The sequence below is a fragment of the Ipomoea triloba genome, chromosome 16, assembly GCF_003576645.1.
Source record: "Ipomoea triloba cultivar NCNSP0323 chromosome 16, ASM357664v1".
Lineage (NCBI taxonomy): Eukaryota > Viridiplantae > Streptophyta > Magnoliopsida > Solanales > Convolvulaceae > Ipomoea > Ipomoea triloba.
Genome location: NC_044931.1, coordinates 15,134,700 through 15,146,556, shown reverse-complemented (window position 1 = coordinate 15,146,556; position 11,857 = coordinate 15,134,700).

Genomic DNA, 11,857 nt, shown 5'->3' with positions numbered 1-11,857 from the left:
TTTCTTTCTTTAATTGATTACTTTTGTTTTACTTTTGTCAAACCTCTTCACCATGATTTCTTTTGCTTTGAGTGAATCTTGTAACTCTTGTCGCTTAGCATCATAAAACTCACACGCTTGAATCGGTTCTAATTTGCCATCCTATAGAACACGACACTTGGCGAACTATTTCTCTGTTTTATAAAACCAAAACGTCAAAACTACAAAATCACTAATATACATAACTCTCAAGGAGATCAAAAGACTCCCACTACAAGGCAATGATTGGCAAATCTTCTCCGTTCATATATCTTGTGTGGTTGATGTTTATCTTGATTTGCTTCTATTTACGACAAGGCTAGGTAGTAAAGTTATGTTGCGAGATATCGGGCCTATACGAGTCCTAATCGGCCACATCCCCTCGCTTTGTCCGGGATGACGAGGCCCGGGAGAAGTNAATTGATTACTTTTGTTTTACTTTTGTCAAACCTCTTCACCATGATTCCTTTTTCTTTGAGTGAATCTTGTAACTCTTGTCTCTTAACATCGTAAAACTCACACGCTTGAATCGGTTCTAATTTGCTATCCTTGAGAACACGACACTCGGCGAACTACTTCTCCGTTTTATTAAAACCAAAACGTCAAAACTACAAAATCATTAATATACATAACTCTCAAGGAGATCAAAATACTCCCACTACAAGGCAATGATTGGCAAATCTTCTCCGTTCATATATCTTGTGTGGTTGATGTTTATCTTGATTTGCTTCTATTTACGACAAGGCTAGGTAGTAAAGTTATGTTGCGAGATATCGGGCCTATACGAGTCCTAATCGGCCACATCCCCTCGCTTTGTCCGGGATGACGAGGCCCGGGAGAAGTGGTAGATCAAGTGTTTGTTAAAATTCCCCATCCGACTGAGGAGCCGGGAGTCCGAAGTGTGACGCCAATCGGTGATGGTGCCGAGGGCTCCCTTGATAGAAACCTAGTTGCATTGCCTAGAACACCCTATAGTAGTATCAAACATGACACCTAGATAGGACATCCATCTCCTTTCTTTCTTTAATTGATTACTTTTGTTTTACTTTTGTCAAACCTCTTCACCATGATTCCTTTTGCTTTGAGTGAATCTTGTAACTCTTGTCTCTTAACATCATAAAACTCACACGCTTGAATCGGTTCTAATTTGCCATCCTTGAGAACACGACACTCGGCGAACTACTTCTCCGTTTTATTAAAACCAAAACGTCAAAACTACAAAATCACTAATATACATAACTCTCAAGGAGATCAAAAGACTCCCACTACAAGGCAATGATTGGCAAATCTTCTCCGTTCATATATCTTGTGTGGTTGATGTTTATCTTGATTTGCTTCTATTTACGACAAGGCTAGGTAGTAAAGTTATGTTGCGAGATATCGGGCCTATACGAGTCCTAATCGGCCACATCCCCTCGCTTTGTCCGGGATGACGAGGCCCGGGAGAAGTGGTAGATCAAGTGTTTGTTAAAATTCCCCATCCGACTGAGGAGCCGGGAGTCCGAAGTGTGACGCCAATCGGTGATGGTGCCGAGGGCTCCCTTGATAGAAACCTAGTTGCATTGCCTAGAACACCCTATAGTAGTATCAAACATGACACCTAGATAGGACATCCATCTCCTTTCTTTCTTTAATTGATTACTTTTGTTTTACTTTTGTCAAACCTCTTCACCATGATTTCTTTTGCTTTGAGTGAATCTTGTAACTCTTGTCTCTTAACATCATAAAACTCACACGCTTGATTCGGTTCTAATTTGCCATCCTTGAGAACACGACACTCGGCGAACTACTTCTCCGTTTTATTAAAACCAAAACGTCAAAACTACAAAATCACTATTATACATAACTCTCAAGGAGATCAAAAGACTCCCACTACAAGGCAATGATTGGCAAATCTTCTCCGTTCATATATCTTGTGTGGTTGATGTTTATCTTGATTTGCTTCTATTTACGACAAGGCTAGGTAGTAAAGTTATGTTGCGAGATATCGGGCCTATACGAGTCCTAATCGGCCACATCCCCTCGCTTTGTCCGGGATGACGAGGCCCGGGAGAAGTGGTAGATCAAGTGTTTGTTAAAATTCCCCATCCGACTGAGGAGCCGGGAGTCCGAAGTGTGACGCCAATCGGTGATGGTGCCGAGGGCTCCCTTGATAGAAACCTAGTTGCATTGCCTAGAACACCCTATAGTAGTATCAAACATGACACCTAGATAGGACATCCATCTCCTTTCTTTCTTTAATTGATTACTTTTGTTTTACTTTTGTCAAACCTCTTCACCATGATTTCTTTTGCTTTGAGTGAATCTTGTAACTCTTGTCTCTTAACATCATAAAACTCACACGCTTGATTCGGTTCTAATTTGCCATCCTTGAGAACACGACACTCGGCGAACTACTTCTCCGTTTTATTAAAACCAAAACGTCAAAACTACAAAATCACTAATATACATAACTCTCAAGGAGATCAAAAGACTCCCACTACAAGGCAATGATTGGCAAATCTTCTCCGTTCATATATCTTGTGTGGTTGATGTTTATCTTGATTTGCTTCTATTTACGACAAGGCTAGGTAGTAAAGTTATGTTGCGAGATATCGGGCCTATACGAGTCCTAATCGGCCACATCCCCTCGCTTTGTCCGGGATGACGAGGCCCGGGAGAAGTGGTAGATCAAGTGTTTGTTAAAATTCCCCATCCGACTGAGGAGCCGGGAGTCCGAAGTGTGACGCCAATCGGTGATGGTGCCGAGGGCTCCCTTGATAGAAACCTAGTTGCATTGCCTAGAACACCCTATAGTAGTATCAAACATGACACCTAGATAGGACATCCATCTCCTTTCTTTCTTTAATTGATTACTTTTGTTTTACTTTTGTCAAACCTCTTCACCATGATTTCTTTTGCTTTGAGTGAATCTTGTAACTCTTGTCTCTTAACATCATAAAACTCACACGCTTGATTCGGTTCTAATTTGCCATCCTTGAGAACACGACACTCGGCGAACTACTTCTCCGTTTTATTAAAACCAAAACGTCAAAACTACAAAATCACTAATATACATAACTCTCAAGGAGATCAAAAGACTCCCACTACAAGGCAATGATTGGCAAATCTTCTCCGTTCATATATCTTGTGTGGTTGATGTTTATCTTGATTTGCTTCTATTTACGACAAGGCTAGGTAGTAAAGTTATGTTGCGAGATATCGGGCATATAATAGTCCTAATCGGCCACCTCCCCTCGCTTTGTCCAGGATGACGAGGCCCGGGAGAAGTGGTAGATCAAGTGTTTGTTAAAATGCCCCATCCGACTGAGGAGCCGGGAGTCCGAAGTGTGACGCCAATCGGTGATGGTGCCGAGGGCTCCCTTGATAGAAACCTAGTTGCATTGCCTAGAACACCCTATAGTAGTATCAAACATGACACCTAGATAGGACATCCATCTCCTTTCTTTCTTTAATTGATTACTTTTGTTTTACTTTTGTCAAACCTCTTCACCATGATTTCTTTTGCTTTGAGTGAATCTTGTAACTCTTGTCTCTTAACATCATAAAACTCACACGCTTGATTCGGTTCTAATTTGCCATCCTTGAGAACACGACACTCGGCGAACTACTTCTCCGTTTTATTAAAACCAAAACGTCAAAACTACAAAATCACTAATATACATAACTCTCAAGGAGATCAAAAGACTCCCACTACAAGGCAATGATTGGCAAATCTTCTCCGTTCATATATCTTGTGTGGTTGATGTTTATCTTGATTTGCTTCTATTTACGACAAGGCTAGGTAGTAAAGTTATGTTGCGAGATATCGGGCCTATACGAGTCCTAATCGGCCACATCCCCTCGCTTTGTCCGGGATGACGAGGCCCGGGAGAAGTGGTAGATCAAGTGTTTGTTAAAATTCCCCATCCGACTGAGGAGCCGGGAGTCCGAAGTGTGACGCCAATCGGTGATGGTGCCGAGGGCTCCCTTGATAGAAACCTAGTTGCATTGCCTAGAACACCCTATAGTAGTATCAAACATGACACCTAGATAGGACATCCATCTCCTTTCTTTCTTTAATTGATTACTTTTGTTTTACTTTTGTCAAACCTCTTCACCATGATTTCTTTTGCTTTGAGTGAATCTTGTAACTCTTGTCTCTTAACATCATAAAACTCACACGCTTGATTCGGTTCTAATTTGCCATCCTTGAGAACACGACACTCGGCGAACTACTTCTCCGTTTTATTAAAACCAAAACGTCAAAACTACAAAATCACTAATATACATAACTCTCAAGGAGATCAAAAGACTCCCACTACAAGGCAATGATTGGCAAATCTTCTCCGTTCATATATCTTGTGTGGTTGATGTTTATCTTGATTTGCTTCTATTTACGACAAGGCTAGGTAGTAAAGTTATGTTGCGAGATATCGGGCCTATACGAGTCCTAATCGGCCACATCCCCTCGCTTTGTCCGGGATGACGAGGCCCGGGAGAAGTGGTAGATCAAGTGTTTGTTAAAATTCCCCATCCGACTGAGGAGCCGGGAGTCCGAAGTGTGACGCCAATCGGTGATGGTGCCGAGGGCTCCCTTGATAGAAACCTAGTTGCATTGCCTAGAACACCCTATAGTAGTATCAAACATGACACCTAGATAGGACATCCATCTCCTTTCTTTCTTTAATTGATTACTTTTGTTTTACTTTTGTCAAACCTCTTCACCATGATTTCTTTTGCTTTGAGTGAATCTTGTAACTCTTGTCTCTTAACATCATAAAACTCACACGCTTGATTCGGTTCTAATTTGCCATCCTTGAGAACACGACACTCGGCGAACTACTTCTCCGTTTTATTAAAACCAAAACGTCAAAACTACAAAATCACTAATATACATAACTCTCAAGGAGATCAAAAGACTCCCACTACAAGGCAATGATTGGCAAATCTTCTCCGTTCATATATCTTGTGTGGTTGATGTTTATCTTGATTTGCTTCTATTTACGACAAGGCTAGGTAGTAAAGTTATGTTGCGAGATATCGGGCCTATACGAGTCCTAATCGGCCACATCCCCTCGCTTTGTCCGGGATGACGAGGCCCGGGAGAAGTGGTAGATCAAGTGTTTGTTAAAATTCCCCATCCGACTGAGGAGCCGGGAGTCCGAAGTGTGACGCCAATCGGTGATGGTGCCGAGGGCTCCCTTGATAGAAACCTAGTTGCATTGCCTAGAACACCCTATAGTAGTATCAAACATGACACCTAGATAGGACATCCATCTCCTTTCTTTCTTTAATTGATTACTTTTGTTTTACTTTTGTCAAACCTCTTCATCATGATTTCTTTTGCTTTGAGTGAATCTTGTAACTCTTGTCTCTTAACATCATAAAACTCACACGCTTGAATCGGTTCTAATTTGCCATCCTTGAGAACACGACACTCGGCGAACTACTTCTCCGTTTTATTAAAACCAAAACGTCAAAACTACAAAATCACTAATATACATAACTCTCAAGGAGATCAAAAGACTCCCACTACAAGGCAATGATTGGCAAATCTTCTCCGTTCATATATCTTGTGTGGTTGATGTTTATCTTGATTTGCTTCTATTTACGACAAGGCTAGGTAGTAAAGTTATGTTGCGAGATATCGGGCCTATACGAGTCCTAATCGGCCACATCCCCTCGCTTTGTCCAGGATGACGAGGCCCGGGAGAAGTGGTAGATCAAGTGTTTGTTAAAATTCCCCATCCGACTGAGGAGCCGGGAGTCCGAAGTGTGACGCCAATCGGTGATGGTGCCGAGGGCTCCCTTGATAGAAACCTAGTTGCATTGCCTAGAACACCCTATAGTAGTATCAAACATGACACCTAGATAGGACATCCATCTCCTTTCTTTCTTTAATTGATTACTTTTGTTTTACTTTTGTCAAACCTCTTCATCATGATTCCTTTTGCTTTGAGTGAATCTTGTAACTCTTGTCTCTTAACATCATAAAACTCACACGCTTGAATTGGTTCTAATTTGCCATCCTTGAGAACATGACACTCGGCGAACTACTTCTCCGTTTTATTAAAACCAAAACTTCAAAACTACAAAATCACTATTATACATAACTCTCAAGGAGATCAAAAGACTCCCACTACAAGGCAATGATTGGCAAATCTTCTCCGTTCATATATCTTGGGTGGTTGATGTTTATCTTGATTTGCGTCTATTTACGACAAGGCTAGGTAGTAAAGTTATGTTGCGAGATATCGGGCCTATACGAGTCCTAATCGGCCACATCCCCTCGCTTTGTCCGGGATGACGAGGCCCGGGAGAAGTGGTAGATCAAGGGTTTGTTAAAATTCCCCATCCGAGTGAGGAGCCGGGAGTCAGAAGTGTGACGCCAATCGGTGATGGTGCCAAGGGCTCCCTTGATAGAAACCTAGTTGCATTGCCTAGAACACCCTATAGTAGTATAATCCATCTCCTTTCTTTCTTTAATTGATTACTTTTGTTTTACTTTTGTCAAACCTCTTCACCATGATTTCTTTTGCTTTGAGTGAATCTTGTAACTCTTGTCGCTTAACATCATAAAACTCACACGCTTGATTCGGTTCTAATTTGCCATCCTTGAGAACACGACACTCGGCGAACTACTTCTCCGTTTTATTAAAACCAAAACGTCAAAACTACAAAATCACTAATATACATAACTCTCAAGGAGATCAAAAGACTCCCACTACAAGGCAATGATTGGCAAATCTTCTCCGTTCATATATCTTGTGTGGTTGATGTTTATCTTGATTTGCTTCTATTTACGACAAGGCTAGGTAGTAAAGTTATGTTGCGAGATATCGGGCCTATACGAGTCCTAATCGGCCACATCCCCTCGCTTTGTCCGGGATGACGAGGCCCGGGAGAAGTGGTAGATCAAGTGTTTGTTAAAATTCTCATCCGACTGAGGAGCCGGGAGTCCGAAGTGTGACGCCAATCGGTGATGGTGCCGAGGGCTCCCTTGATAGAAACCTAGTTACATTGCCTAGAACACCCTATAGTAGTATCAAACATGACACCTAGATAGGACATCCATCTCCTTTCTTTCTTTAATTGATTACTTTTGTTTTACTTTTGTCAAACCTCTTCACCATGATTTCTTTTGCTTTGAGTGAATCTTGTAACTCTTGTCGCTTAACATCATAAAACTCACACGCTTGATTCGGTTCTAATTTGCCATCCTTGAGAACACGACAGTCGGCGAACTACTTCTCCGTTTTATAAAAACCAAAACGTCAAAACTACAAAATCACTAATATACATAACTCTCAAGTAGATGAAAAGACTCCCACTACAAGGCAATGATTGGCAAATCTTCTTCGTTCATATATCTTGTGTGGTTGATGTTTATCTTGATTTGCTTCTATTTACGATAAGGCTAGGTAGTAAAGTTATGTTGCGAGATATCGGGCCTATACGAGTCCTAATCGGCCACATCCCCTCGCTTTGTCCGGGATCACGAGGCCCGGGAGAAGTGGTAGATCAAGTGTTTGTTAAAATTCCCCATCCGACTGAGGAGCCGGGAGTCCGAAGTGTGACGCCAATCGGTGATGGTGCCGAGGGCTCCCTTGATAGAAACCTAGTTGCATTGCCTAGAACACCCTATAGTAGTATCAAACATGACACCTAGATAGGACATCCATCTCCTTTCTTTCTTTAATTGATTACTTTTGTTTTACTTTTGTCAAACCTCTTCACCATGATTCCTTTTGCTTTGAGTGAATCTTGTAACTCTTGTCTCTTAACATCATAAAACTCACACGCTTGATTCGGTTCTAATTTGCCATCCTTGAGAACACGACACTCGGCGAACTACTTCTCCGTTTTATTAAAACCAAAACGTCAAAACTACAAAATCACTAATATACATAACTCTCAAGGAGATCAAAAGACTCCCACTACAAGGCAATGATTGGCAAATCTTCTCCGTTCATATATCTTGTGTGGTTGATGTTTATCTTGATTTGCTTCTATTTACGACAAGGCTAGGTAGTAAAGTTATGTTGCGAGATATCGGGCCTATACGAGTCCTAATCGGCCACATCCCCTCGCTTTGTCCGGGATGACGAGGCCCGGGAGAAGTGGTAGATCAAGTGTTTGTTAAAATTCCCCATCCGACTGAGGAGCCGGGAGTCCGAAGTGTGACGCCAATCGGTGATGGTGACAAGGGCTCCCTTGATAGAAACCTAGTTGCATTGCCTAGAACACCCTATAGTAGTATCAAACATGACACCTAGATAGGACATCCATCTCCTTTCTTTCTTTAATTGATTACTTTTGTTTTACTTTTGTCAAACCTCTTCACCATGATTTCTTTTGCTTTGAGTGAATCTTGTAACTCTTGTCTCTTAACATCATAAAACTCACACGCTTGATTCGGTTCTAATTTGCCATCCTTGAGAACACGACACTCGGCGAACTACTTCTCCGTTTTATTAAAACCAAAACGTCAAAACTACAAAATCACTAATATACATAACTCTCAAGGAGATCAAAAGACTCCCACTACAAGGCAATGATTGGCAAATCTTCTCCGTTCATATATCTTGTGTGGTTGATGTTTATCTTGATTTGCTTCTATTTACGACAAGGCTAGGTAGTAAAGTTATGTTGCGAGATATCGGGCCTATACGAGTCCTAATCGGCCACATCCCCTCGCTTTGTCCGGGATGACGAGGCCCGGGAGAAGTGGTAGATCAAGTGTTTGTTAAAATTCCCATCCGACTGAGGAGCCGGGAGTCCGAAGTGTGACGCCAATCGGTGATGGTGCCGAGGGCTCCCTTGATAGAAACCTAGTTACATTGCCTAGAACACCCTATAGTAGTATCAAACATGACACCTAGATAGGACATCCATCTCCTTTCTTTCTTTAATTGATTACTTTTGTTTTACTTTTGTCAAACCTCTTCATCATGATTCCTTTTGCTTTGAGTGAATCTTGTAACTCTTGTCTCTTAACATCATAAAACTCACACGCTTGATTCGGTTCTAATTTGCCATCCTTGAGAACACGACACTCGGCGAACTACTTCTCCGTTTTATTAAAACCAAAACGTCAAAACTACAAAATCACTAATATACATAACTCTCAAGGAGATCAAAAGACTCCCACTACAAGGCAATGATTGGCAAATCTTCTCCGTTCATATATCTTGTGTGGTTGATGTTTATCTTGATTTGCTTCTATTTACGACAAGGCTAGGTAGTAAAGTTATGTTGCGAGATATCGGGCCTATACGAGTCCTAATCGGCCACATCCCCCCACGCTTTGTCCAGGATGACGAGGCCGGGAGAAGTGGTAGATCAAGTGTTTGTTAAAATGCCCCATTCGACTGAGGAGCCGGGAGTCCGAAGTGTGACGCCAATCGGTGATGGTGCCGAGGGCTCCCTTGATAGAAACCTAGTTACATTGCCTAGAACACCCTATTGTAGTATCAAACATGACACCTAGATAGGACATCCATCTCCTTTCTTTCTTTAATTGATTACTTTTGTTTTACTTTTGTCAAACCTCTTCATCATGATTCCTTTTGCTTTGAGTGAATCTTGTAACTCTTGTCTCTTAACATCATAAAACTCACACGCTTGAATCGGTTCTAATTTGCCATCCTTGAGAACACGACACTCGGCGAACTACTTCTCCGTTTTATTAAAACAAAAACGTCAAAACTACAAAATCACTAATATACATAACTCTCAAGGAGATCAAAAGACTCCCACTACAAGGCAATGATTGGCAAATCTTCTCCGTTCAAATATCTTGTGTGGTTGATGTTTATCTTGCTTTGCTTCTATTTACGACAAGGCTAGGTAGTATAGTTATGTTGCGAGATATCGGGCCTATACGAGTCCTAATCGGCCACCTCCCCTCGCTTTGTCCAGGATGACGAGGCCGGGAGAAGTGGTAGATCAAGTGTTTGTTAAAATGCCCCATTCGACTGAGGAGCCGGGAGTCCGAAGTGTGACGCCAATCGGTGATGGTGCCGAGGGCTCCCTTGATAGAAACCTAGTTGCATTGCCTAGAACACCCTATAGTAGAATAATCCATCTCCTTTCTTTCTTTAATTGATTACTCTTGTTTTACTTTTGTCAAACCTCTTCATCATGATTCCTTTTGCTTTGAGTGAATCTTGTAACTCTTGTCGCTTAACATCATAAACCTCACACGCTTGATTCGGTTCTAATTTGTCATCCTTGAGAACACGACACTCGGCGAACTACTTCTCCGTTTTATAAAAACCAAAACGTCAAAACTACAACCTCACTAATATCCATACCTCTCAAGGAGATCAAAAGACTCCCACTACAAGGCATTGATTGGCAAATCTTCTCCGTTCAAATATCTTGTGTGGTTGATGTTTATCTTGCTTTGCTTCTATTTACGACAAGGCTAGGTAGTATAGTTATGTTGCGAGATATCGGGCCTATACGAGTCCTAATCGGCCACCTCCCCTCGCTTTGTCCAGGATGACGAGGCCCGGGAGAAGTGGTAGATCAAGTGTTTGTTAAAATGCCCCATTCGACTGAGGAGCCGGGAGTCCGAAGTGTGACGCCAATCGGTGATGGTGCCGAGGGCTCCCTTGATAGAAACCTAGTTACATTGCCTAGAACACCCTATAGTAGTATAATCCATCTCCTTTCTTTCTTTAATTGATTACTCTTGTTTTACTTTTGTCAAACCTCTTCATCATGATTCCTTTTGCTTTGAGTGAATCTTGTAACTCTTGTCGCTTAACATCATAAACCTCACACGCTTGATTCGGTTCTAATTTGTCATCCTTGAGAACACGACACTCGGCGAACTACTTCTCCGTTTTATAAAAACCAAAACGTCAAAACTACAACCTCACTAATATCCATACCTCTCAAGGAGATCAAAAGACTCCCACTACAAGGCATTGATTGGCAAATCTTCTCCGTTCAAATATCTTGTGTGGTTGATGTTTATCTTGATTTGCTTCTATTTACGACAAGGCTAGGTAGTAAGTTATGTTGCGAGATATCGGGCCTATACGAGTCCTAATCGGCCACATCCCCTCGCTTTGTCCGGGATGACGAGGCCCGGGAGAAGTGGTAGATCAAGTGTTTGTTAAAATTCCCATCCGACTGAGGAGCCAGGAGTCCGAAGTGTGACGCCAATCGGTGATGGTGCCGAGGGCTCCCTTGATAGAAACCTAGTTACATTGCCTAGAACACCCTATAGTAGTATCAAACATGACACCTAGATAGGACATCCATCTCCTTTCTTTCTTTAATTGATTACTTTTGTTTTACTTTTGTCAAACCTCTTCACCATGATTCCTTTTGCTTTGAGTGAATCTTGTAACTCTTGTCTCTTAACATCATAAAACTCACACGCTTGAATCGGTTCTAATTTGCCATCTTTGAGAACACGACACTCGGCGAACTACTTCTCCGTTTTATTAAAACCAAAACGTCAAAACTACAAAATCACTAATATACACAACTCTCAAGGAGATGAAAAGACTCCCACTACAAGGCAATGATTGGCAAATCTTCTCCGTTCATATATCTTGTGTGGTTGATGTTTATCTTGATTTGCTTCTATTTACGACAAGGCTAGGTAGTAAAGTTATGTTGCGAGATATCGGGCCTATACGAGTCCTAATCGGCCACATCCCCCCTCGCATTGTCCAGGATGACGAGGCCGGGAGAAGTGGTAGATCAAGTGTTTGTTAAAATGCCCCATTCGACTGAGGAGCCGGGAGTCCGAAGTGTGACGCCAATCGGTGATGGTGCCGAGGGCTCCCTTGATAGAAACCTAGTTACATTGCCTAGAACACCCTATTGTAGTATC